General features: G+C 35.1%; 1 protein-coding gene and 1 pseudogene across 4 annotated transcripts in view; both read right to left on the bottom strand.

Annotated features, from left to right (window-relative positions):
* The window catches only part of Dpp10 (dipeptidyl peptidase like 10), a 1,332,172-nt gene that overhangs the window by 370,072 nt on the left and 935,387 nt on the right, over nt 1–26,713 (bottom strand). The window lies entirely within an intron of this gene.
* Nucleotides 1,109–8,196, bottom strand: LOC147829871 (ATP synthase F(0) complex subunit k, mitochondrial pseudogene; annotated as a pseudogene).

Genomic DNA, 26,713 nt, shown 5'->3' with positions numbered 1-26,713 from the left:
GTTCCGATGAAGAAAAATCAAGTGAAAAGGACATGGCAGAAAATCGCTGCTCAACTTGTGGCAGCCAGGAAACAGAAAGAGAGGGAAAGACTCAGAAATGAGAGACCAGGGATAACATATAACCATCAAAGCCATGCTCCCAGTGACCTCCTTTATTTAACAGGCACAACCTTCTAATAAGATTGTTCCGCTAATGAACTTATCAATAAATTAATGCACTACATGAAATGGGAGCTCTCACAATGCAATCATTTTTTGAAAATCCCCACTTTTGAACATATGAGCCTTTTATTGTACACTTTGTTATATCGATTGATTGACTGGTTTTTTGAGATAGGGCATTGCTAAGTTAATTCAGGACAGACTTGAACTCATTGTGTAGCCCAGGCTAACCTCAAACTAGCAGCAATCCTCCAGACTCAGCCTCCTGAGTGCTGGGATTACATGCCTGGCATGGATGACATTTTAGATAAAACTATAACAATGAAAGTTTTATGGTTTAACACATGTACATGCAACTGATGGGCAAGGTAACTCCATGGTAAAGTGCTTGCCTAGCATGAGTGAGTACCTGAGTTTGATCTCCAGCGCCCGTCCAACATGCACATACTCACATACACACACACACACACACATCAAAAACATTTACAGTAAATCAAACATGTAAAATGAACACTTATTTTTCCCAAATTTACATGACTGACTGCCACATATCCACCAAACCCATCAGTGGGGTCTCCGGCAAGTTTTTCAGGTCCTAATCCTTTGCCATGACAATTGTCAACTGTAAGTGTCTACCATATAGACACCATATCAGTGGACTGCCTACATTTGCTGCTAGAATAAAGACAAAAGGAAAAGGCAACCTCATAGTTTAATATTCCTTGTGATTAGAGGCAAGCAGCAAAATATAAATCAAGTATAATGTTTTTTGTATGTATATTTTACATATTTAATTTTCCTGGGATTTTTATGGTACACATAATGTAAAAATATATGAGGAAGAAACACATGTATATTTGCAATGCATTCAATAGTAGAAATGCATTCCTTTCATTTATATATATATATATATATATATATATATATATATATACACACACACACATACATATTTTAGTTTTTCTGGCTATACATATCATGATATGCTTTAATATACTTGATCATTCCAAAAGTGTCAGTATTCCACAATGCTCAAAACTGGTACTTATATCTTTAGAGAGGTTATGTATATATACACATACATGATGAAGTTATTGGTGCTTAGTATAATTTGATTGTTGCTTTTCCTCTTTGAGAAAATTTCATTTCTCATTCTCTGTTACAAATGAAAATAGGCCTACATAAATTGTCGAGTTCAGATCTTAAAATTATATTTACATATGTAGTTTTTAAGTGTATATATTAACATTCATGACAGAGACATCATTCATGAGTTGGACTCATCACCAAGATAGGTATAAACACAACCACAATGACGACATACGAGGCAAGTGGAAGACAGAGAAAGTGTGGACTCCTCACATCAACACATCGCAATGATTGTGAAGTTGAAATGCATTATTTTGTATCAGTAAACACTCAATTTACCAAAGCATCTGGTTTAACTGGGGAGAAAAAGGGAGAAACACTAGGTCCTCATGAGTTTTCTGATTAAGTCATAATCTTTTTCAGTTACATTAAACACAATGCTAAAGATTAGATGCACTTTTGCCTTGGTGAGAAAAAGCCAGCATTAATATAATAATTTCCATGGTGTTATCTCAAAACTACAATGCTGAATATGTTTCTCTATTATACACGATTTCATATGTATGAAATTTGTGTACATTTATGTAGCATGTCAAAGTATTATCTAATATTGACTTTTATGCAACTTAAAATGTATCAGGTAAAAATAAGTTGAATTGAAGATCTTCTCATACCATGTTTTCCTTTCACTTTTCTTCCCTATAAAAATTGAATAGCAATACAGAACGCTGTTGAGGGTGAGGCTTTTTACATGTTTCTTCTACTTACAAGTCCAACAAGACAGAACAGATATATTATTTCAAGCAAACATCCTTCCTAAACAATTGTCTATGAATTTAACACATAAATAGAAGCAGAGCTAATCTCCAAAGTACATGTTCTATTCTATAATATCCCCTTGTTTCAGCTATGAGTAAAATAATTGAGTTCTTGATATTGTCCTCCAAATATCATCCTCACGTTGAGAGACTGAGATAACATCTAGAAATGGATTACCTCTAGAAATTTGGTTACCTTTTCCATCTCTCCCATTTTGGGATATAATGTACATATCTTAAAATTTACTCATCCATATACCAAATTTAATGATTTTTAAATAATTCACTGAGTTGGGAAGCCATTACCATAAAATATTTTTAGAACATTTCCATCAACTTCAAATATAATCTTGCACCCATTTACAACCTCTGCTCAAACTCCAGCACTAGAAAATCTGCTCATTGTTCAGGAAACTTGACTCTGAAAATTTCAAGTGATGGAGTTATCGAATATTTAAAGCATCTACTTCTTATTCTTAGTGCAAAGTTTGTAGGGTTTATCTCTTTTCAGCATGTATCAGGATTTTTACATTGTTGATTACATATAAGGTATATATATTTTGGTAACACATATTAGATATAAATTTTTCTTTATCCATTCACTGGTAAATCTGGGTTGTTTTTACTGTTTTACTATATGAATATTGCTGAAATGAACATTCCTGTACAAATTTTTGTATGAATGTATTTCTCATTTAGCTTAGGCATGTGTCTTATGAGTGGAATTTCTGAAACATCTGATAAGCATGTGTTTAACTTTTCAGGAAACTGTCAAATTGTCTACAAAATGCTGCATTATTTAATATTCCCACCAGCCATGCATAAGGGCTGTGGTCTCCCACATCTTCGACAAAACTTGTTATGGTCTTTTTGCTTATAACTTGTCTTAGTCACTTTTTCTCATTTCTAAGACAAAATACCCTACACCCAAAGTTAAAGGGGAAAAGCTTTATTCACGGTTTATCGAGACTTGCATCCATAGTCCGCTGATTCAAAGGCAGGGTGGCATAGCAGAGGGCCATCCCAGAGGAGTAATTGTCCATGGAAAATCAGGCAAGAAACAGCAAACCAGCAAGCAGCTACCTGCTTTCTTTCTTTTCCTTTATAGTCCCTCCAGGTAATAAGCCTATTGATTGGTGCCACCCATATCCAGGGAAGGGTTTCCCATAATCCACACCTAGAATTATGACAAAACAAATGACTGGACTAATTCATACACCCTTAATCCCAGTTATCACACCTTTAAACCACATTCACACACCCTAGATCCAGGCATCTCCAAAGATCCCCACCTATGACCCCAGGAAACTTTGGGGGTGGGGGCATCTAGATAGAAGCCAGAACATAACTCCTCTTGCTTTGCTTTGTTTCTTAGTTTTGCTTATAACTTCTTAGGCGGTGTCACAATATGGTTTTACTTTGCATTTCTCTAATGACTAATGATGTTGAGCAACTTTTCATGTGGTTGTGCAAGCCTATTGATTTTTTGGTGCAATATTTGTTAGAATAACTTGCCCATTTAAAAAACTGTGTCATTTGCCTAAAATTGCATGTTTCATTTTGAAAACAAATTCATTGTATAAGCCCTTTAAAAAATATAAGGCTTACAAATATTTTCTCCTTGCCTTTAAGTATTTTTAACACTGTTAAATTTATCAAGTTTCACCTTTATGGATCATGCTCTTGATGTTATAACTGATGTGCATTAAAATTCTACTTGAAGTTACACTTTGCCTAAACCAAACTAAAAGGTTATCTTTCAGTTTTCCTCTGAAGTTTTTATTCTATAATATTTAAGTTATATAAGAGCTGTTTTGAATTATTTATTTTTAATGTTGTGATAAAAGGATCCAACTTCACATTTTTGCAAATGCCTACATAATTGATGGTGCTATCACCATTTATTGAAAATACTATCTTTTACATATTGAATTACCTTGCTACCTTGATTTTGTAAATTGAACGGATCATAAATCTAAGGAATTATTTCTTGACTGTCAATTTTATTCTACTGATTTATATATCTATCTTACACACTTCTTGATTACTATAACTTCATATTAAAGTTTGAAATCAATCAGTTAAGGTAATACTTCCCATGTTTTTCCTTTTCAAATTTATGTTGGAAAAGGTCAATTGAATTTTCATACATAGATTCAGGTCACCTTAATCATCAATTTTTGTTTTAAACAAAAAACTAACCCAAATTTTGATGGGAATTTTGTTTAGTCCACAAATCAATTTTGGGAGGATTACTATCTTAACAACATAGGGAATCTTACAATTCAGGAAAATAGAATGATCTCTAATTACACTGGTACCTCAGTTCGTGAACTTAATTCATTCCACAGTTCTGGGGAACTCATTTGTGTTCATCACCTGATGCATAGTTCACAAACAGAAACAAAATTTGCTGAACACTTCTGTTTGTGTTCATAACCCAAAGTATTACTGTATTTAGAACTTTAATTTGTCTCAGGAATGCACTATTGTTTTCAGCAAAAATTTTGCACTTCTTTTGCTAATTTTATTTCAAGTACTTTATTGTATATGATGTCATTAATGAAATTCTTTTCATAATTGTATTTTCAAATAATTTCTTGCTCCTATAAAGAAATATAATTCATTTTAAAAATTGATTCCATATTTTGTGTTAGGATTTGCAACTAAAATTTATCCCCAAATTCTCATGTGTGCAAAAGTGGGGCTTTCAGAAAGTGACTGGGTCATGGAAGTACTTTAGTCATCAGTGGATTAATCCATTGATAAATTCATAGCTGAGTATGCCGTTAGGAGGTGAGGCCCAGTATGACAAGTGGAATATGCAGGCATGCCTTTGGAGATTGCCTTTCTTTCTCTGACTTTTTTCTGTCTCTAGGCTTCCTAGTTCAATGCATTGAGCAGCTTTCTTCTGCTATCCTCTGCCATCATGCTTTTTTCTTCCTTGAAGCTAGCCAGCCAGGGACTAAAACCTCTAAAACCTTAAGCCAAAATAAACCTTTCTCCTCTAAATTATGCATGTCAGGAATTGGTCCCAGTGATGAAAAGCTGACTAAGATAGAAAATTTATACCAGAAGTGGGTGAATACTGTGATTATACCTAACTCTGTACCTCAGAAGCCTTTGGAACTGGATTACAGGAAGAGTTAAGAAGAGTTTGGAGTTATAGGGTAGCACAGACCCAGAATACTGTAATCAGAGCTTGATGGAAAACTCTGGTCAGAGCTCAAAAGTCTAGAGTACAGATAGGAAAATTCACAGTAAAGACCAGGCTCAGAAACTTTCAGATGGCAACGAGGACTGTATGGGAAAATGTATTTAAGTCATGTTATATTTTGGCAAAAAGTTTGTCTATATTTTATCTATGTCCTAAAACTTTGTGTGATTCTGAATTTATAGATCTTGGGCAAATTGATCTGGTAGATGAGAATTCAATTTTCAAGGTATGGCATTGGTACTGCTGGCTGCTTTTAACCAGATTTACAATGAGAATTGGGTGCAAAATGCAGAGCTAAACGATTTGAAAAATTGGCAGCTTGAGCAGTCAGGAAGTGCATAGTAAATTGAGGATCATCAAAAATGTGGTTGCTGGAATGATTAATGCTGTTAAATGAAGCCAATTACTTTGCACAAGAACAATAGCAACAACAGAAATTTGCCAGACTACATCCATCACAGTCTCAAGAATGAAAAAGTGTAAAATTGTTTGAAAGACCTTGTTTTGAGAAAATTGCATGAGGATGCAATGTTCATTCTGGGCTACTTATGAACAGCATGTCCTGTTTGTGCACAGTCTGCACTTAGCAGTACCAGTGACACAGCCTGCACATAGAAATCTCATCTAACAGATCAATTTGTCTCACATCTATACATTCAGATTCACCCAAAGTTTTAGTGCTGCACCTGCACGCAGATACCTCTGCAGCCATAGTACAAAGGGCCTTGGTCATTGCTCAAGCTGGTAGCAGACCTCAGCATCTGCCATGTGTTGCTATTTCTTTAGGTATACAGGATTGCAAGAGGTACAGTATTATAAAGGCTTATACAAGATTTTATAAGAAGGAGTAAGAGGCCAGGCAATATGGTATGACAGGGTCACAGTCCCTGCCAGGAGCCCCTAACAGGGCAATGCATAAAGTTGGAAATGAAGCCAAAGTTGCAATGAAGAATCCAAATGTCTGGAGATGCTAGAAATATGGAATATCTGATATGGAAAGCCACAGCCAATGAGCAAAGTAAGTCCAAGGGAAGTTGTGAGGGTTTCAGTTCATGTGGCCATAGGGGCACAGCTGTCCTAACTCTTGGAGCTCACATCTTGGCATCATGTGGATCAGATGCTGGATATAAACCTAAGTGATTTATTGTTTTCTCAGCTTTAGTCTGATTCCTTTCTATTTCCTGATTCCTCCCTTTTGAAATAGAAATGTTTAACCTATATGTTAGAAGTATTTAATCTTTTTATTTTACAGGGGCTCACAATAAAAAAAAACTGTCTCAGAGGAGACTTTGGGCTTGGGCTTTTGAATATTGCTGGAACTAATAAGACCACGGTGACTCTGCAAGATGAACTAAATCTATTTTGCAAAGGATGGGAAGGAGAGTGTGGGGGTCCATGGACAAAATGTTATGGTTTGGATTTAAAATCCCTTTCAACAGTGTTTTATGTTTAGAGTTGTGGCGGTTTGAAGATGATTTGGTCATGGAAGTACTATATTCATTAGTCAACTGACCCACTGATGAGCTGATACCTGAGTCTACTGTTAAAAAGTGGGACCCAGTTGGAGGAGGTGGGCCCGTGAAAGTTTGCCTTTTGAGTATCTGTCTTTTGTTCTTCCTCTTTTCTGTCTCTCTGTTTCTGGGCTATCATGGGTTCAGAAGTTTTTCTGTGAAATGCCCTTCTGCTATACTGTGTCTGCCTTGGAGCCAAAAACAGGGAATCAAACTAACCCTTTTCTCCTTATAAACTGTATACATCAGGTATTTAATCCCAATGACAAAAAGCTGACTAATACAGTGACATTCACAAATGTATTATTTCATGAATATTTTATGCACATCTTTAAAGTTTCTTTTGCTTAAAAGATCATATTACCAGATAGTTAAAAGAACTTTATATTGTATTTTCAATTTGGATATCGTTTAGTGCTTTCCTCCTTCTTAATGCACTGGCAAGATCTTCTAGTGAAATGATGGGTAAAAGAAATGAGAACAGAAATTCTCATCTCATTTTATATTTTAAAGAAAAAATATTATTTTATCAGTAAGCATATACACCGTTTCTCAATTTATAGGTACTCCATTTTATTCCTAGAGTTTGTTGAAAGTTTTTGTCATGACTGAGGACTGAGATAATTATGTAATTTTTGTACTTTATTCTATTAATATGATCCATTATATTAACTATTTTTTCCAGGTTCCTAATTTATTGTACAAACTGAGTATTACATGATGAGTGACAGCTCTTCCATGCGTGGGAGCTTCAAAGATGAAATCAGATACTGTAAAATGCTAGCATGCACAGTGCCCTGGGTTTGATTCCCAACACACTTATGTTGCTTTCACAGCTGATGTTTTTGTTTTTTTAGACCTTAACTTGACAGAGCAAGGCCTCCATATGTGGCCAGTACACAATTCATTCTACCTGTGAGAGTGTAAGAGTTGAAATATTTTTTGATGCCAGTGAACTGGTACTGGGCATTGGCTTCTGGACCTGCCATGATTTCAATCTCACCAGAGCCACAAATTCTGCCTACATTAATTATTTTTGAATAACAAACTAACATTGAATTTATGAGATAAATGCTACTTGGTCATGGTGTATAGTATTTTTTAAGTGTTGGAAAATTTGGTTTGCTAATATGATGTTAATTACATTTCTACCTCTGGGCTCTTGAAAGATATTATTTTGTTTTGTTTGTTATTATTGTTTATTTAATAGTTTATTTTTGTTTTCCTTGTAAGTCTTTTTTTCTGGTTTGGGAATCAGGGTAATACTGTTCTTTTTCTTCATTAAGTTTATTGGTACATTTTAGGTATAAAATACAATTACATTCATCATTGGTATCCTGTACCTTTACATGATGCATCTTGGTTCTTACTTTTTCCCCCTTCCCCTGCCCTCCCTTCACCCCCTCCACCCTTCCCTATTTATAAAGCCTTTGTTTCTATTTTTTTTCTTTTCTCATACTTTTTCTTTTCCCTTCTTTCCTTTCCCTTACCACTCCCACTTCCCCTACTCCTTTAGACCTTTTCTTTCTATTTCACAATGTTAATTATACATTTATCCTTATTTACTCTTTTAGTTTTCACGCCAGAGAAACTATTCAGTATTTACACATGTGTGTCCTATTTATTTCACTTAAGAGTATCACCTCAATGTGCATCCATTTAGCTATAAATGTCTCTAATTTCTCATTTTTGATGGCTAAGTAGTACTCCATTTTATAAAAAAAAAAAAAACATACATCTTCTTTATTCAGTCTCCAGTTGATGGCCAATTGGGCTGTTTCCAAGTTTTAGCTATTACAAACTGTGCCGCTATAAACATGGGTGAGCATATATATCACATATATATCACTGTGGTATGATTCTATAAAGAACTCAAAAAAATCAGACCCCCCAAATATGAAAGACCCAATTCAAAAATGGGCATCTGAAATGAACACACATATCTCAGACAAAGAAGTAAAAGCAGCAAGTAAACATATGAAAAAAATATTCAACATCACTGGTCATTCGAGAGATGCAAATGAAAACAAACTGAGATTCTACCTCACCCCAGTAAGAATGGCTGCTATCAAGAAATCAACCAATAACAAATGTTGGCAGGTTTGTGGGGAGAAAGGAATGCTTCTTCATTATTGGTGGGAGTGCAGACTGGTCCAAGAACTTTGGAAATCAGTATGGAGATACCTCAAAGAACTAGGATCAGAAGTCCCATTTGACCCAGCTATTCCTATGCTGGGGATCTTTCCAGAAGAATTAAAAGGGCAATACTGTTCTAATAAAACAAATTTTGTTGCTACTGGTACAAGTAGGAGGTTGGTACTATTTCTTGACCAAAATTTTTATAGAATTAATAAATGAAGCCATTTGATCTAGGTTTTCTCTTCAGGAAAGATTTTAAATCTCTCATTCAATTTTAAACATCTATTCATATTTTGGAATTTGTAATTCTTCCTTTTTTTTTTTTTTTGGTACCAGTTATTGAACTTGGGTCCTTGTGCTTGCAGGGCAGCAGCAGAACCACTGAGCTAAATCCCCAGCCCAATTCTTCTTGACTCTACCTCCATAACTTGGGTCTTTCTATGACCTTCTCCATTTCTTCCAGTGATCTAAATTTTTATAATAAATTTAAAAATTATATTCCTTTGTGATCGTTCAAAATTTGTATGAAAGTCCTGGTGATAACCCTTTCTTTAGTGTCAGAATTGGGAATTTGTGTTTTTCCATAAGGTTTGTGATAAGGGTTTGTGAATCTTCATATTTGTTAATGGACTATGTTTTAGTTTATTTTCATCATCACCTTCCTCAGCATTAGTTTGCTGTATATGGGTGATTAACCAAGGGCCTTCACACTGAGCTACATTAGCCTTTTTTCTTTTGCTAATTTTGATAGAAGATGTCACTAAATCACCTAGGTCACCCATGTTGGGCTAGAATTTGCGATCCTCCTACCTTAGACTTCCAGAGTGCTGGGATTACAGACTCTTAATAATCTTACTTTTCTTTCCTTCTACTTTATTTCAGTTAGTTTGCATTTCTGTTTTTCATCACATAAGCTAAGTTTAGTTTATTAATATGAGAATATTGTTCTTGCTGAAATAAATATTCAAAACTATAAATTTCCCTAGAGTATTATTTGAGTTGCATTCTATGAGGTTGATTGGTTGTGTTTTAGTTTTCCTTTAGTTCAAAATATTTTAATAGTTTGTGACATTTGGCTCATGGCTAATTAAGAGTATATTTTAAAATATCTAACCATTTAAGTATATTATATTATGTTACATCAATCTAGGCAGCTATCCACGCGTCCTCAATTTTTAGTCACCTTTCAATAATACATATTAATTAAACAATTTCTTTTAAATATAATGTTATGGAAACAGTAAGATGGAAATTATAATTGTGCAATACACCTACAAATATTTTACCACATAAAGGAACTGGAAGACAAGTGCCAAGATGCTTTCAAAGAGTTATATTTTTATCTGCAAAACTTGGCAAAACAACTAATTCTGAGGCTGTTCATTTAATATATTCATTGAAATTTTGATCATTGTACTCATATTGAAAGATTCTTTTACTAGAAGTTTATTAAAGAATAATCTAGATATCTTTTTAATATTATAATGTATAGTTTCATTCTCTTTTGGTAACTGAATGCTTTATTTATTATACTCCTTCTTTTTAGCAAATATTTTAAAAATAATAATTCAAAAGATACATATTCTGATCAATAATCATTCCTATGAATAGAGACTGCAAGCCATAAAATACAAACTTAAAAATTCACCACTTGCTTTTGAGTCTGAATTTCCTATCTTGTACATTGATATTTAATCTTTGCTATTTGTGTCAAATCACATCTATGAGACAAATTCTTCATAAGTAAGATAACCATGTGACTATTGTTTCTATTTTCAAAATGTTTAATATTAAATGGGAAACTATTTCATAAATCACCAAGATTTATGTTAATATTTTTATTATCTCCCATTTTGATATTACAAAACATAAAGTCTAAAACTGCATAGATGCATAGTCAAGTTAAGTAATATGGAGAGATATAGGTAGATAACTTGGAGATGATTACGTCTTAAGTACCCAGTAAAATAATTACCTGAAGACTAAGAGTCAATAAATGTTTAATGCCTCTCCCAGACGTGCATTACACAAAAGACACACATTCAGGGATAGAAAAAAGGGCACATATATATCTTGTCATATTTTATCTCCCTTATACCTACCCTTCTGATGGCAAGTAATATGTCAGGAAAGGTAAGAAAAACGTACTATTGACTATATCCTGACCTTTTGTTAAAATTTGCTTTTATGAGATAAGTACTGGTTTATATCTTTGTTCTTCCTTTGTATTTTTTTGTTGTTGTTTCTCTATTTTGTCATATCCAAGTTTTACATTTAAAGAGGATTATTTGAGTGATTTCATTTTAGATGATTCTCTGCAGATGAGAGTCATATATTCAAGAGTTATATAAATTCAAGTCAGAATCAAAGAATTGAAAGTCAAGAGGACTCAATGTATCCCTTTGTTCTGTTAATGAATGATACTTCAATTTTAAAAACAAAAGTTTATTCTGGATTTTGTGTTATTTTTGCCCAATAATAAAAAGCCAGTTCCAGCATAAAATGTCTTGAATTTAATCAGACATTTTGCCCTAAAAAACTTATAACTATAACCAACAAATTTTCACATAACTTATGTGGCAGCCTCCATAGGTACTTTATCAATAAATTTCTCCTCTTATATGTGCTGAGGATCTGATGGAGTATTATGGCTACCCTTGCAGCCATATGGAAACAGTTTTGTAATCCATGTTTGGTTAGTATGGGGCTTAATGCTAAATGATGATAAAAGTCATTGTCAACTTGTCAGCTCTCCAAAGGTGTTCTGTGTGTGAAAGTCTTGCTAAATTGTACAGCTTAACTTTGAACTTGTGATCTTCCTGGCTCAACCTTTGAAGTATCTGTGATTACGGGTATGAACTACCATAACTGGATAAGACTCATTTTTTTATACCAGTTTCAATATGTACACAGGAGACAGGCTGGCGATTAATTGTTCATTATAGGGCCCCAAATCTGATGTGCAATGCAATAAAGTCAATAATGCCTTGCTATGTTAAACATTTTTGTACCAGGTATATGTAAGGATAATATTATATTGATTTGAAGAGAAAATGATGATAAAGCATTCTTATTTCATACCACATCCTATGGAATACCAGGATCAGCATCAATGTCAAGAGTAGAAAGAAGATTCAAACCACAGAGCTGTTACTGTTTGCCCCCTGGCCCCATGTTACAGAATTATCTCAACTATTAAGATCAAGTAGAATTTATGCTCCTTTGTCTTATCTTCTTAGCAGATATCCTTACAATTCTTCCTAACAGAAAGCAACATCAATGATCTAACAATTTCATTAAAATTTCCAATAGTAAAATGAATGGTCCATTGGCAGGATCTCATGGCTTAATGCATTTTGTGCCAAATATTTTAAAATGTAATAGCTGACTTGCTTAGAAAACACTTTTCTCATTGTAAAATAACAGTATTGTAAGAATACAACATTTTTATAAGTTAACTTTAACAAAGTAGAGGATTTAGTCTCACCTCAAATTATGATTTAATTTGCTGAAGAGTCCACTATTTCATTTTAGTCTCCTACAAAAACCCTTCAATATAATATGTTTTGTGAGTATTAAATAATATTTATATATGATCATGATTATATGTCATAAATTATTTTTGCCCTAGCAATAGTAGATGATATTTAAAGGATGAAATAGCTCACTTGGTTTCTTAGCTCAAGCATGCATATTCCTCTTGCTACACTAAATATTCTCATGCAACTTTTAAAATACAGTTAGATTCCTATTGTTACTGTCTTATGGCAATTGTCATGGGTTTTCCTAATTTTTTCAAACGTGGTAAAAATCAAATTAAGGCCTTGCACAAAGTAGGCAAGTACTCTACAGCTGAGCTATAATCCCAGTCTATGATTGACCTATTTTTAATTTTTGTCTTCTTACTCTTTGATGGGATTTTATTCAAATAGAACTTATTATCTTTAGCTACTGCTTTAAAAAAAATCCTATCTGCATCAAGCCTCTAATGGACGTCTTCATTTTCTGACCTGATGTCTTAGTTACTTGTCTAGTTGCTAAGACAAAATAGCTGACACCTAAAGTTAAAAGAGGAAAGGTTTACTTATCTCACAGTGTGTAGAGGTTTCAGTTCATAGTTGGCTGGCTCTATGGCAGGGTGGCATGACAGAGGGGCATCAGAGATAAACAGTTCATGGTGAGACCCAGAATAGCAAAAGCAATTCTAGGTAACAGAGACATAGGAGGGGGTATCACAATCCTGAACCTGCAACTATACCACAAAGCTACTGTGATAAACACAGCATGGTACTGGCAAAGAAACAAACTTGAGGACTGGACCAGTGGAACAGATTAGAAGATGCAGAAACAATGCCAGACACACTCAACCATCTCATCTTTGATAAGGGAGCCAAACACCCTCAATGGAGGAAAGATAGACTCTTTAATAAATGGTGCTGGAAAAATTGGGCTTCAACTTGCCAAAGATAAAAACTAGACCTATATCTCTTGCCATGCACTAAACTAAAATCAAAATGGAATAAAGATCTAAATATTGAAATAGAAACTCGGAAGCAGTTGGAACAGAGGTTAGGTAGAACCCTTGAAGACATTGGTATAGGAAAAAGATTTTATGAACAAAACCTCAGTTGCCCATTAACTAGCACAAACAATCAACAAGTAGGATCTCTTCTTATTAAAAGGCTCCTGCACAGCAAGAGAAACCACCAGCAGTGTGAAGAGACAACCCACAATGTGGGAAAAAATCTTCAACTGCTCTTCCTCAGACAAAGGTCTACTATCTCGAATCTATAAAGAATTTTAAAAAGATCAGACCTCCCAAATTTAAAGACCCAATCTGAAAATGGGCATCTGAAATGAACAGACATTTCTCAGACTAAGAAGTAGAAATAGCAAATAAATACATGAAAAAATGTTCAACATCACTGGTCATTCGAGAGATGCAAATGAAAACAATGCTGAGATTCCACTTCACTCCAGAAAGAATGGCTGCTATCATGAAATCAACCAATAACAAATGCTGGTGGGGCTGTGGGGAAAGAGAAACCCTGCTCCACTGCTGGTGGGAGTGTAGACTGGTGTAAGTACTGTGGAAATCAGTATGGAGATACCTCAAAGAACTAGGACTAGTAGTCCCACTTGACCCCACTATTCCACTGCTGGGGATCTTCCCCAAAGAATTAAAAGAATCATACCACAGTGATATATGTGCACTCATGTTCATAGTAGCACAGTTTGTGATAGCTAAAACTTGGAATCAGCCCAAATGGCCATCAACTGGAGACTGGATAAAGAAAATGTGGTTTTTTTTAATAAAGTGGAGTACTATTCATGCATAAAAAATGAGAAATTAGAGACATTTATAGCTAAGTGGATGCACATTGAGACGATACTCTTAAGTGAAATAAATAGAACACACATGTATAAGTACTGAATAATTTCTCTGGTGTAAGAAACTGAAAGTGTAAATAAGGACTAAATGTATAATAGGTAATGTGAAATATGAAGAAAAGGGGCAAAGGGGAAGGAAGTGGGAGGGCTAGGGGAAAGGATAGAAGGGAATGGGATTAATATGAGAAAATGGAAAAATAGGAACAAAATCTTTGCAAATAGGGAGGAATGGAGGGGTTGAAGGGAGGGCTGGGCAAGGGTGAAAAATAAGAACCAAGAGAGATTATGTAAAGGTGCAATTTTCCAATGATGAATGTCATTATATTGTATACCTAAAATGTACCAATGATTAGAATGAATAATTGATAATGCAAAATAGGAAGAAAAGGTCCAAAGGGGTAGGGGTAGTGGGAGGGGTGGGGGAAAGGAAAGAAGGGAAAGGAAAAATGCTGAGAAATGGAAAAAATGGAAATAAAGTCTTTGTAAATAGGGAAGGGTGGAGGGGGTGAAAGGAGAGCTAGGAATGGGGAAAAAATAAGACCCGAGATGCATTATGTAAAGGTACAATTCCCAATGAGAAATGTAATTGTGTTGTATACCTACAATGTACCAATAAAAGAATTTAATAAAGTGCAAAAAAAAAAAAAAAACAGTTCATGGTGGGCAGGGGGCAGTAAAGCAGAAGGCAGCAAGCAGTGAAGTAGCAAAGCAGTAACTGACAAGCAACTACAGCAGACCTCTTTCTGTCCTTTATATCTTATCCTGCCTCAGGGAGAGTAGCACTCACACCCAGGGAGGGCCTTCCCATTATCCACTCCCAGAGCTATGGCAAGCCTTTCAGTGGACTATTTTAATAATCACACACCCTTTAATAATCACAAGAAGAAGAGTAAGGGAAAAGATAGAGCACACAGCCTAACTTTCAAGTCCTATTACTTTTGTAGCTGCACTGAGGCAAGCTGCCTCTGGGAGCCTCTGTAGGATCAGGGAAAATGGGACTAGCCTCCTACCATCCATTTTAGAGTAACATGTACATAGTTCATAAAATATATATAGTTCATAAATCATGGTTCATAAATGTACATAGTTCATAAAATGAACTACCAAGAATACATAATCGCTGCACTTGCAGTGATCTCTGCCTTTTAATTGCACATGTTTATCTACCTGAGTCCTAGTCATCTGTCCTCAAGTGGGCTTCCTATACTCTAAAACTGAGCAACTAAAATATTTTGGAACTTGGTTCAGAAACATAAGAGTCTGGATCATCCCACTTGATTAAAAAACACTTTTGAAATACAATGGATTAGTAATGTCAGAAAAAGAGAATATTCTTGGAAAGACTCAAATTCTCAAGAGAACATTCACTTGACAGAGTTCAATTATAATATAATGCATCAATGAGAATACTTTGATTTATGTATTTGTATATGAGACAGATCTCTCTACATAGTACTAAGTAGTGAGCTTCTTTAGTGCATTGTCATGACTGCCTCATTCTCTCAATCTGTTTGGAATATTTACGTCTCATACTTATTTTGTCTTTGAGGAGCAGTTGGACATTTTTCAGTGACACAGCCAGTGAATAAACTAGATAAAGAAACACCATAATGTTTGTACAAGTCTGCCTTTGCAGTGAATGGCTCTCAGCAACATCATTCACCGAACTTTCTGTTATACCTAGTAAAGACACTCACAAAAAGGGACTTGCAGAATTGCTTCAGAAAGGGGCATGAATCATGGGATAAGTGTGCTGAAGCAAGAGGGAATATTTTGAGGGAGATTATGACAATGTATCTTTAAATGTAATTTAAAAATTTTTAAATACTCATATTCCAAACATGACTCATATAAAACTTTCTATTTTCTCAATTCCAATCAATGCAAAAAAAAAACCTAAATGTTTCTCCTTATGGATTCTCTCACTTATCAAAAAAAAATGCCCCATTTGGTTTTTCTACCCCTACCCCTTGTCTATAGCCAATGTAAATTCTTGTAAAAAAATTTGTATGTTCCTTCCCCAGATTTGGTTATAAAAATGCTCTTGGATCTTAGGTCCACTGAGAATTTTCCCAGTGACTGTCGACCATGGTTGCAGAACTCCTCTGATCCTTTTCTGTCTAGCATCTGTAATGGCTCAAGAAACCTTTCCAGTTTAGAGAAACTCTGGTGGGAAGAGTTTTAGTTTTAGAATTAGTAATAAAAGACAAAATGAAAATTAAGCCTTTTATTCCTTAAATATGTTCAAAGTTCTTAAGAAAGTGCAGTTATGCCAGTGTAATTCATGCAAAAATGAAGCCTGGAATACATGAGGTTCATTAAATCACTAGTTTTAAAACAAACACAATGAGTTACTATTTAAGATCACAACAGATCTAAAATACTATAATATTTATTAAAATGATAAAAAAAAGGTTGAAAGGAAGAAAAAAATTAAACAAAAATAACCAGGATTTAAATCATCTTTAAGTATGAGATCAGATGCCTTTAGGACTCTGTGAGGAATACACATGGTGGATATCTTTTAACTCTTTAAGAGCACTTCCCCAGACAATAACAGGTAAAGGTGAGAAATTGTTCATTTATTTTATAACTTGGGGTGGAAGCCAGAAGAGGGAACTAGTAATAAGCATTTGCCCAGATTTAGGAGGGAATATGTAGACACTCACGGTGGTAATTTTGGCTGTCAATACTGGGCGGCGGGGGGGCTCTTGGAATGGAAAGTTGAAGGTCAGTAATTCAACTAAAGAAACTGCAATTCACAGTCAAAACAAGTTCCAAACACCTGCCTTTGGGTAGCTGTTCTCAAATTTTAGCCATCACAATCTCCTAGAGGGCTGATTAAAATAAAGATTGTTGGCCCAACCCCTCAATATTTTTGTTTGTTCATTAGAGACAAGGTCTTGCTATGTAGTTCAGGCTGGCCTCGAACTTGGGGTAATCCTCCTGCCTCAGCCTGCCAAGTGCTGGGATTACAGGCATGTGCCACCACACGCAGCCATACCCCCAATATTTGACCCCAATCCCTAATAATTCTCACTCAGGAGGTCTTGGGAGGTGTACAATAGCTTGCATTTCTAAAAGTCTTTCTGATTATGTTAATACTACTTGTACCTTAACCACATTTGAAGAACCAGCATCTTGATTTAAATCATTTTGCTATCATCATTCAGAATATCCTATACTTTGCCTTTCATGACATGCATCACAACTATAATCATAAATGGAATGTCTCTCTTCTAGATTCTAAATTCCATCAGAATGAGATCTGTCCCACTCAACACTGCATATTCACATATCAGGGACTAAAATTTACAGTGGTTGAAAAATTTTGGAGTTTAAGTGTTCAGAATACTGGAATATTTTATTCCAAGGCTATGACTTGTTTATTTCTAAGACTATTTTTCTCACAAAACAAACACAAAATGCTTGTTAATTATAGATTTTTAACATTAAGAGTTAAAAGTCTGGGAAGAGAATTTGCTAGTGTTGTGTACCTTCTGTCTTGAACACTGAAAGCATCAAAATTTTGAGCTCAAATTACTGTAGGTCTTAAAGAATTATCCTAAATATTTGCATGCAATTGATATTTGTATCCATCAGTGGTTATTAGAGAAACAGATATAATACAAGATATAAAAATATATAAGAATTTACAAGACTGGCTTACAGTGGCCCCTCACAGAGTCAGGTGTGAAAGAGTTCAAAAAGTCATGTGCACTGGGTATCTGAAGGATCCAGTTGAAGGCCTGGAGCTCAATATAGTGACGTGTGCAAGTCTGTATCAGGAAGCGGAGGAGTCTGTGCAAGAAGGCTAAATAGTCTGCACTGGAAGCCAGGAGACAACATCCAAAGTGAAGGAGAAGACTGGAGCTCATCTGAAGAGACAGAAGCCATGCTTCTTTCTTCATTTCCCTTTTATAGCATTCTGGCAACTATCTTCCCTAGGATGGGTCTTCCACACCCAGAACTATGTTGAGCTAATTTAGTTGGGTATTTCTTACTCAAGTCAATATAATCAACTATCATAATATTAATGAAAAGTATGTGATTTTCTTATAACTTAGCCTTTCTAAATTGAAGAAAGGACTTGTTAAAATATAGTGTTAAAATAAATTTTAAAAATGTACAAAACCTATTCATTAGCATGAATATAAAAAAGACAAACTAAAAAAAGTCCAGAGATGCAAAATGTTTTACAATACAGTTCAACAGCTTCAATATTATTGTAGACCTTCCTTCTTAGACAATTCTTTCTCTACTTTTCCAAACAGGTATGCTCAGATAAAAGTAAAGCTGCATGCTATACAGAACTTGTAAACATAACTCTTCTTAGAGAGATGATGGTCAAAACACTGATAATGCTAATAAATATTAAGGGTTCAATTTTTACTTCTTACATTTTTACCAAGAAATATTTTTGATAACATATCTCAACATAGTTGCAAAGGAGAGCTACTGTACTGATATTAGAAAGAATCAGAATATATTTAGTAAGTTTATCTTTAGATTTGCATTCAATTTAAAGCTGGCTACCTCTCAGAATGCATCAAAGGCATTAAATAAATGGCATTTTGATTTGTTGTCCTTCCTTTTGTAATCTACATGTTAGGAGAAAAAAATATAGACAAGAAAGAAATATCTAGTAAAAGAGAAGAAGGGAATCAAACAGATAACTTCTGCTCCACATGGATTATAAGTTGAATGTTCCACTGACCTGTATGAAAAGTAATATAAGAGAAAAACAGTATCAATCCAGTAAGCTTCATTACATTATAAAAAGAAATGTATTTGTTCTTAGAGGAAAAAAGCTTCAGTTGTTACTACAATTCACTTTTCATATAATATACAGAAATACTCTATTTATATATATCTGTGTGCAAGCACACACACACACACACACAAACTTATCTTGCTAAATGACAAATTCCTCTAAAACAGGTAGTCTGTTTCAGGAATGTGACACTCAAAAACAACTGTTGATCAAAATAACTAGTTAATTTACAAAATGAATTGAAAGTCTGCTAAACAATAATTTTTTTATTACTCTCTCAAACCAGATCCTAGTAAGCACTCTTCTTTCTGTCTCCATGAAATTGATTGTTTTACATATATCATATTGACGCAGTCAGAGACTACCATAGGGGCAGAGGATGAATAAACTTCTGGACCCTTTAACCTGTTATTCATTAATAACTTGATTTGTGCTTTCTTCGGAGGTAGTCAGACACTTAAAGGTTTTTGCTAAACAAAGATGCCTCTTTACATGGGCCTACAGATCCCCGGTAAGTAACCAAAAGCAGAATAAAGCCTGACCCGCATTTTGTAAACCTCAGTCAAATCACTTCTGAACTCTGCATGCAGGTGTATTAGTCATTTAGGATGTATCTGTCTCAAAGTTGGTGAGAGAAAATTGATTAAATCTAAATTTACATAATCTATCTCATCTCTCCTCAAGATGGAGGCTGCCAAGATAAGAGATTCAAAAGGACTTGCAGCTGTGGTACTCCCAGAAGTAAATATGGCCCTAAATCTAAGGTCATGTTGGAATCCAGCAGAGCCTCACAAGACTGAGATATCCCCAAGCAGAAACAATGATTTCCTAGAGACCAACTTGTTCTCTCAAGAAATAAGACTATCTTGCAAAAGCAGACTGAGATAAAGGTAAGTCAGACTTTAGCCTGGCTCAACAAATCTGTAAAACTTGGCATGGTTCTTTTGTGAACAGAAACTCTGCCTAATAAATCTGCCCATGCCTCTTACTGAGGCATACTGATATTCTTTCTCTTAGAATCCATAAACCTACTCCATGGGGAAAATGATCTGAGGGCCAATCTTCTCTTTGGGAGATGTCCTCAGGTACCACCTGGTGAAAATGTCAGTGGATTTACACAATCGACTTCCTTTGTGTGGCTTATTGTATTTAGCATATTTTCAACATTCATCCATATTGTAGCATGTATCAGAATTTCCTACTGAAAAAAACTGGAAATACATGCATATGCACATTTTTTATTTATTTATTCACCAATAAACTGGCTTGTGGTTACTGTGAACACTAGTACGCAAGTACCTACTGAAGTTATGGCTTCCAGTCATAGAGACAAGTCTTAGCAGTTGGAGTTTTGTATCATACAGTCATTCTGTGTTTAATTTTTTGAGGAACCACCATGTTCTCCACTATGTAGATCCGCCAGCAGTGCAAAGAAGTTTAAATTTACCACATTCTGGCCAATATTAGTTATTTGTCAAAAAATTTTTAATCTAGATAATAGTCACTGGATAATAGTCACTGGATAATAGTCACTGGATAATAGTCACTGCAATGGATATGAAGTGGTATCTCACTGTTTTTGATTTAGATTTCCCTAATAAATAATGAATGACATTAAGCACCTTTTCACATGCTTATTCTCACAATTTTTAAATTGTAGTTTTTGTTTAATTTAATATTCTAGGCACAGGAACAGACCTATTTCTTCACTCCTCAGTTTGAATTCCTGGTCATATAGCATTCTATCATTATTTTTAATACATACTATAAAACAAATACAAACTTTACTCTTCAAATATTCAAATGTCAATTATTTATTTTAATATGGTATGTAAAATGCATTTAATAAAATAAAATATATTTTTATAATAAAATTATAAAAGTAATTATATTGCTTGGATAAAAATTTAGACACAACAAAATTCTAAATCTTTTCTTTGTTTTGTTTTGTTGTGACAACACTTACAGTACCAACTAGAGAGTCATTTTTCACTTTCAAAGTTCACACATATTCCTTAATGAATGAACTTAATGTTTTAGTCGTGTTCTTAATATGATTTTCCACCCTGCAGGGAAAGCTATTGTTTACTACATGATTAAGGTAAAGGGTCACCAGATGATGAATATTTAAGTTGCCACCTGTTTTCCTATCCAGTGTCATTTTCCAATTTTCAAAACACCGAAGTACCACATAGATATTTATCTGTGAAACTGCTGCAGTCGTAAATAACTTATAGAATGCTAAGGCAATGTTTATCAACCTGAACACTTGGGGAGGAAGTTGAAAGTGCTGTGCTTTGTTAGATTCCTCTTCTAGCATCTATGAATACACTTCACTTAAACAACTTATGTCACTGAAAAAGTTCTTCTTTTAATCATTTTCATTTCATTTTGACCCTGTAGACTTTTTTTTTTTTGCTTAAATTCTTTTATTGGTACATTTTAGGTATACAATACGTTTACATTTATCATTGGGTGCTTGTGCCTTTACATGATGTATCTTGGTTCTTATTTTTTCCCCATTCCCTATGCTTCCTTCACCCCCTCCACCCTTCCCTATTTATAAAGACTTTGTTTCCATTTTTTCCTTTTCTCATAATTTTTCATTTCCCTTCTTCCCTTTCCCCTTCCCCTCCCACTTCCCCTACCCTTTTGGACCTTAAATACTGAATAGTTTCTCTAGTGTGAGAAACTGAAAGGTAAATAAGGATTAAAATGATTAAAATGAAGAATTGATAATTTGTAGACTTTTTTTTTTTGCCTGACTCTAGGTTGTGACTTGAAGCTCCAGGGGAGAACTGAGACATCTCTCCAAGTGTTTTGAACAATAAATATTTTAAAACAAATAAGTAGGGCTCCAGAAGAGAAGGCACCTGCACTGGAAGCCTTAAGAGAAAGGCACTAGGTCACAGAGACAATTCTTTCTACAGAGTGTGGAAGCAGGCAAATGTATTTTTCTGTAAAGCTAGAAAACTATATAAGAGGTTACACTACTAAGGAGTAGTTTGTATGAACAAGTGACCTACATGTCAGAAAGAGAGGGTTTAGGCTGCTGTTTGATCTCAGCACCACAGGAAATAACCCCCAAGGGATCCTATTAATGATGTCTTTACCCCATTAATCCACCAGGATGGATTTCAACATGGGTCAACTCAAATATCTTTTCCATGAAACCTTAGGTGGCTAAATGACATTTTAAGTATGTCTTTCTTAGAAAAAGTATGCCTCTTCTGAGAAAGGCACCCAGCCTTTCTTACTTTCTCATTGCTGGGACAAACTACCTGACACCTACATGTTAAAGGAGAAGAGGTATATTTGAGTTCACAGTGTGTAGAAGTTTTAGTCCATAGTTGGCTGGTTCCCAAGCAGGGCAGCATGGCAGAGGGCCATGGCAGAAGATAAAGAGTTCAAGGTGTGGCAGCCAGGAAGCAGGGATGAATTAAGAAGGAGGAAGGATATATACAACCTTCCAGGTCATGCCCATAGTGATCTACCTCCTCCTCTATCACCAGACTACACCTCCCAATATCACACCCAGTTATAACTCATCAGTGGACTAATCCACTATTGAGTTTCATATACTCATGATCCAATCATCTCCCAAAAGCCCCATCTATGAGTACACAAGGCTTTGGAGAAACATCTAGATTTAAACCGTAACATTCAGACCCTGGTCCCCAAAAGACTTATGTGCATTTACAAAATGCATTTAGTTTATCCCTAAGAATTGCCTAATTATTAACCATTTCTACATTGCAAAACACTCCAAGTCCAAAATCTCCTGAGTTTTAAGACAAATTCTTAGCTGCAAGCCCCTGTAAAAATGAAAAGAACAGGCAACATTTCCAATATACAATGGCTCAGAACATTCCTATTCCAAAAGGGCAAAATGGGATAGAAAAGAATGCTACTAAAGCAAGACCAAAATCCAGCAAGGAAAATATTGCATCCTATATTTCCGTGTTCAGCACCTGGGGCAATCTGTGGCAACATGTGAGCTTTAAGCCACTTGTGTGGCCCTGCCGTTATGGCAATTCCAGTCACAGCTTCTCTCTTGGGCTGGCTTTGTTCACTCCTTGAAGCTTTCCTCAGACAATCCATGTTCCTGCCTTGTCCGTAATCCTGGGGTCTCCATTGCATGTTTGCTTTTCCTCTCAGTTTCACACGCTGCCTTCTCAGGAGCACACTGCCTGGTCTCCCAGGCCTTCTTCTAAAATTTGGGTGGAAGTCTTCCTGACCCTATAACTCTTGCATTTTGCATACATGTAAAACCAGCACTAAGTGGATGATGAATACCAGAGAATCTCATTCTTTTAATATTTCACCTCTTATTTCCAGAAACTCTGTACACCAATATTCCCCTTTTGGTTACACCAAAATTATGTGATACCCTTCTTGTGTATTTTTTCTATTTAGAAGGTCTATGCCCATAGAACTTAAAGTTTGGGATCTGTAGATTCTCCTGGTACATAGCCTAATCCTTAAGTTTGTTTCCTGGCCCAAAGGATTTCCTTTACTTCTTGGTAATCACAGTTACATCACTGAAGAATATACAGGCAACCTTCAGGTTATAAATTATGTGGAACTGTAAAAGTGATTATTCAAACTGAATTATGCAAAGCAATTACTCATCATTGAGAATAATTATGATTGATTTATGTCCTTTGATTTTTTTGAAACATTAAAAACTCAAGTATCTTTGTCAATGTGTGGAGAAATGAAAAAGAGCAAAACTAATTTTTTTTTTTTTTTTTTTTTTTTTTTTTGGTACTGGGGATCGAACTCTGGACCTTGCACTTGTGAGGCAGATGGCAGAACCACTGAACTAAATCCCCAGCCCAGAAAAACTAATGTTTAATGTAATTTAAAACATTAGAAACATGGAGGTTTACTTTCTAAATTTGGGGTGTAAGACACTATCAAGAACACTTTGAACAGTGTTTTCTTTTTTTCTTCTTTTGTCATATTCAGTTTAATGATATACAGTGACTATCTTCAATGCCATTCCTTGGTTAATCATCATACTATCTTAATTTGAATTTTTCTTTAACATTTTATCTTTGTTCCTTAAATGTCCTGATACATCTCTGAGAGGTCATTCAGTGTTTTTGTAAGCCATACTCCTTTATTTGGGATACATTCATGCCTTTTGTCAAAACAATTTCCTTATTTACTTTGATGTTGTAGACTAAAGATTTGTCACCTATCCCCCAAGTCCATGTATGAAAGCCTTCACTCTCAATGTGATATTAGTTGGAGAAGAGAAGATGAGGTCTTTGAGTGGTAATTAGTGTTGGATGATATTATGAAGTGGTTGGAGAGGGCTGGTAGGATAAGATTAATATCTTTAAAAACAGAAACACTAGAGCAATTATCTGTACTTCTCCTCCATAGGAGGATACAGTGAGATTGTACCACCAATAAGGAGTCCTCACTAAAAACTAAATTGCCTGGCACCTTGATGTTGGACTTCCCAGCCTCCAGTATTGTGAGGAACAAATTCCTGTTGTTTGTGTCAATGTTCTATGGCATTTTGTTATGGTATCTTGAGATAAATAACATAGTCAATGAGTTTATCTTCAGTAAATTTATCTTCACTTTTGGCAGGCAACAATGTCCCTAATCCCAAGTCAGCTATTCTTCCAACAATTGCATTTATAGTCCATGTTCATTTTACTTTCATCATTATCATCATTTAAAAATATTTTTGGTGCACTTTTGTCTTTGTGGATCCAATTCCCCTGTCAACTGTCAATTTTTGTGAGACATAACATGGTCATTAATTTGAGACAAGAAGGCAACACAGCCACATGATTTATTGCCTGTGTATGAATGCTTTACAAATGCACACGCTGTGACCAGTCTCAGGGAGAAATACAGTAAGTCCCCAAATTACAAACATTTGAGTTGCAAATTTTCATAGGTGTACTGTGTAAGACTCACTTTGTCAGCTTATGATCAAATCAGACTTAAGAACAGTTCTCCTGGAATGGAACTTGTTTGTAAGTTCCCCTTACTGTAACATTCTGGATCATTGATCATGAGGCTAATCTTATTTTGACACAGTGATTTATGAACTAAAGAGCTAACACTGTAGTTGTATTTCATGTAAGTTATAGTTTATGTGCCATAATAACTAGAATATAAGCCATGTTATAGGAAGATCAATGATATTTAACCCACTTATGATTACTAAATTTTTCATTTCAAAACTGGAAAATGAAGACCAACTGTGTGTTATAGTTAGACCTAAAATGTCTCCAAATCTCACCTTTCAAAGTGAGACAGGTCTCACCTGGTTGGAAGGAGTTGGTCATTGGAAGCGTGACTCAGAAGGGTGAATTCTCATCCACAGCTCCTCCCTTCTCTCTCTCTCTGTCACCTTGCAATGAACAGCTTACATTTGCCATGCCATGCCCCCATGTTGTTTCTGCCACAGAGGTACCTGACCAAGGACTGAACCTACTGAAATTGTGAACAAAAGTAAAGCTCTCCTCCTTTAAGATGGAGGTGATGCATACTTTTTTTTCATTAAGTATATTGGTACATTTTAGGTATACAATATGATGACATTCATCATTGGGAATTTGTAAGTTTACATGATGTATCTTGGTTCTTATTTTTTTCCCATTCTCCTGCCCTCCCTTCAACCCCTCCACACTTCCCTATTTACAAAGACTTTGTTTCCATTTTTTCCTTTTCTCATATTTTTTTTTTCTTTTTCAGCAATGACAAGGTTGACTAGTACATTCATGGAGGTGTGAACTTGGGATGTATATCTGGTTCCTGGGTGCTTCCTCTCTGGTATTCTCTCTCTATTCTGCTCTCTAGCTCTGATGATCTGAGTATCTTTGTCTTCCACCATGATATTTGGAGCCAGTCAATCATCAGCTGAAACCTCCAAAATCTTGAGCCAAATTAAATATTTCCTCCTTTAAGGTGTGAGTGTTGGGTATTTTGTCCCAGTGCTGGAAAAGTTGACTAATACAGTATGTGTCTGTGTACTGTGTATGTATACAATCAAAAATTTTTGTATGTTTTGTACCAAGATACTTACCATTATGGTTTAAATAAAAAAAAAAAATCCTCCAAACGCTCACATTCAGAGATAGGACCTAATTGAAAGGAGTGGGATACTAATGTAATACTGAAAAGGGTTTATTCTTTTCCATGGTTTCTTTCTTCACTCTGCTTCCAAGATACCATACAGTAATACTTTTCCTCTCCCATACCCTTTCTGTTTTGGAGTCTGCCAACCATGGACTGAACCCTATGAGACTGTGAGCCAAAATACACCTTTCCTCCTTTAAGTTGTGAGTGTCAGATAATGTGTCTTGGCAAATGGAAAACTCAATAATACATAAAATTAGTATGAGAAGTAGAGTCATTGCTGTGACTCTACATGACCATTTGATTTGGAAGCTTAAGAACTGGTTTGCGAGAGGAGTTTGGGAAGGTATGATGATGTTGGCTAAAGAAGTTCTAGAGTGCTATAAGCCAAACATGATGGGAGATTCTGTTTGTTGCTCAAAAGATCAGAATGCTGGTAGAAATGTAGATGGTAAAGGCTAGGCTCTGAAGGTTTCAAGTTCGAACAAGTATTCCATTGGCA

This window comes from Heterocephalus glaber, unplaced genomic scaffold, assembly GCF_053883595.1.
Source record: "Heterocephalus glaber isolate CG9 unplaced genomic scaffold, H.glaber_assembly_v1.0 deba00000347, whole genome shotgun sequence".
NCBI lineage: Eukaryota > Metazoa > Chordata > Mammalia > Rodentia > Bathyergidae > Heterocephalus > Heterocephalus glaber.
The sequence above is the reverse complement of the archived record's forward strand: the minus strand, read 5'-3'. Positions and strand labels throughout refer to the sequence as shown.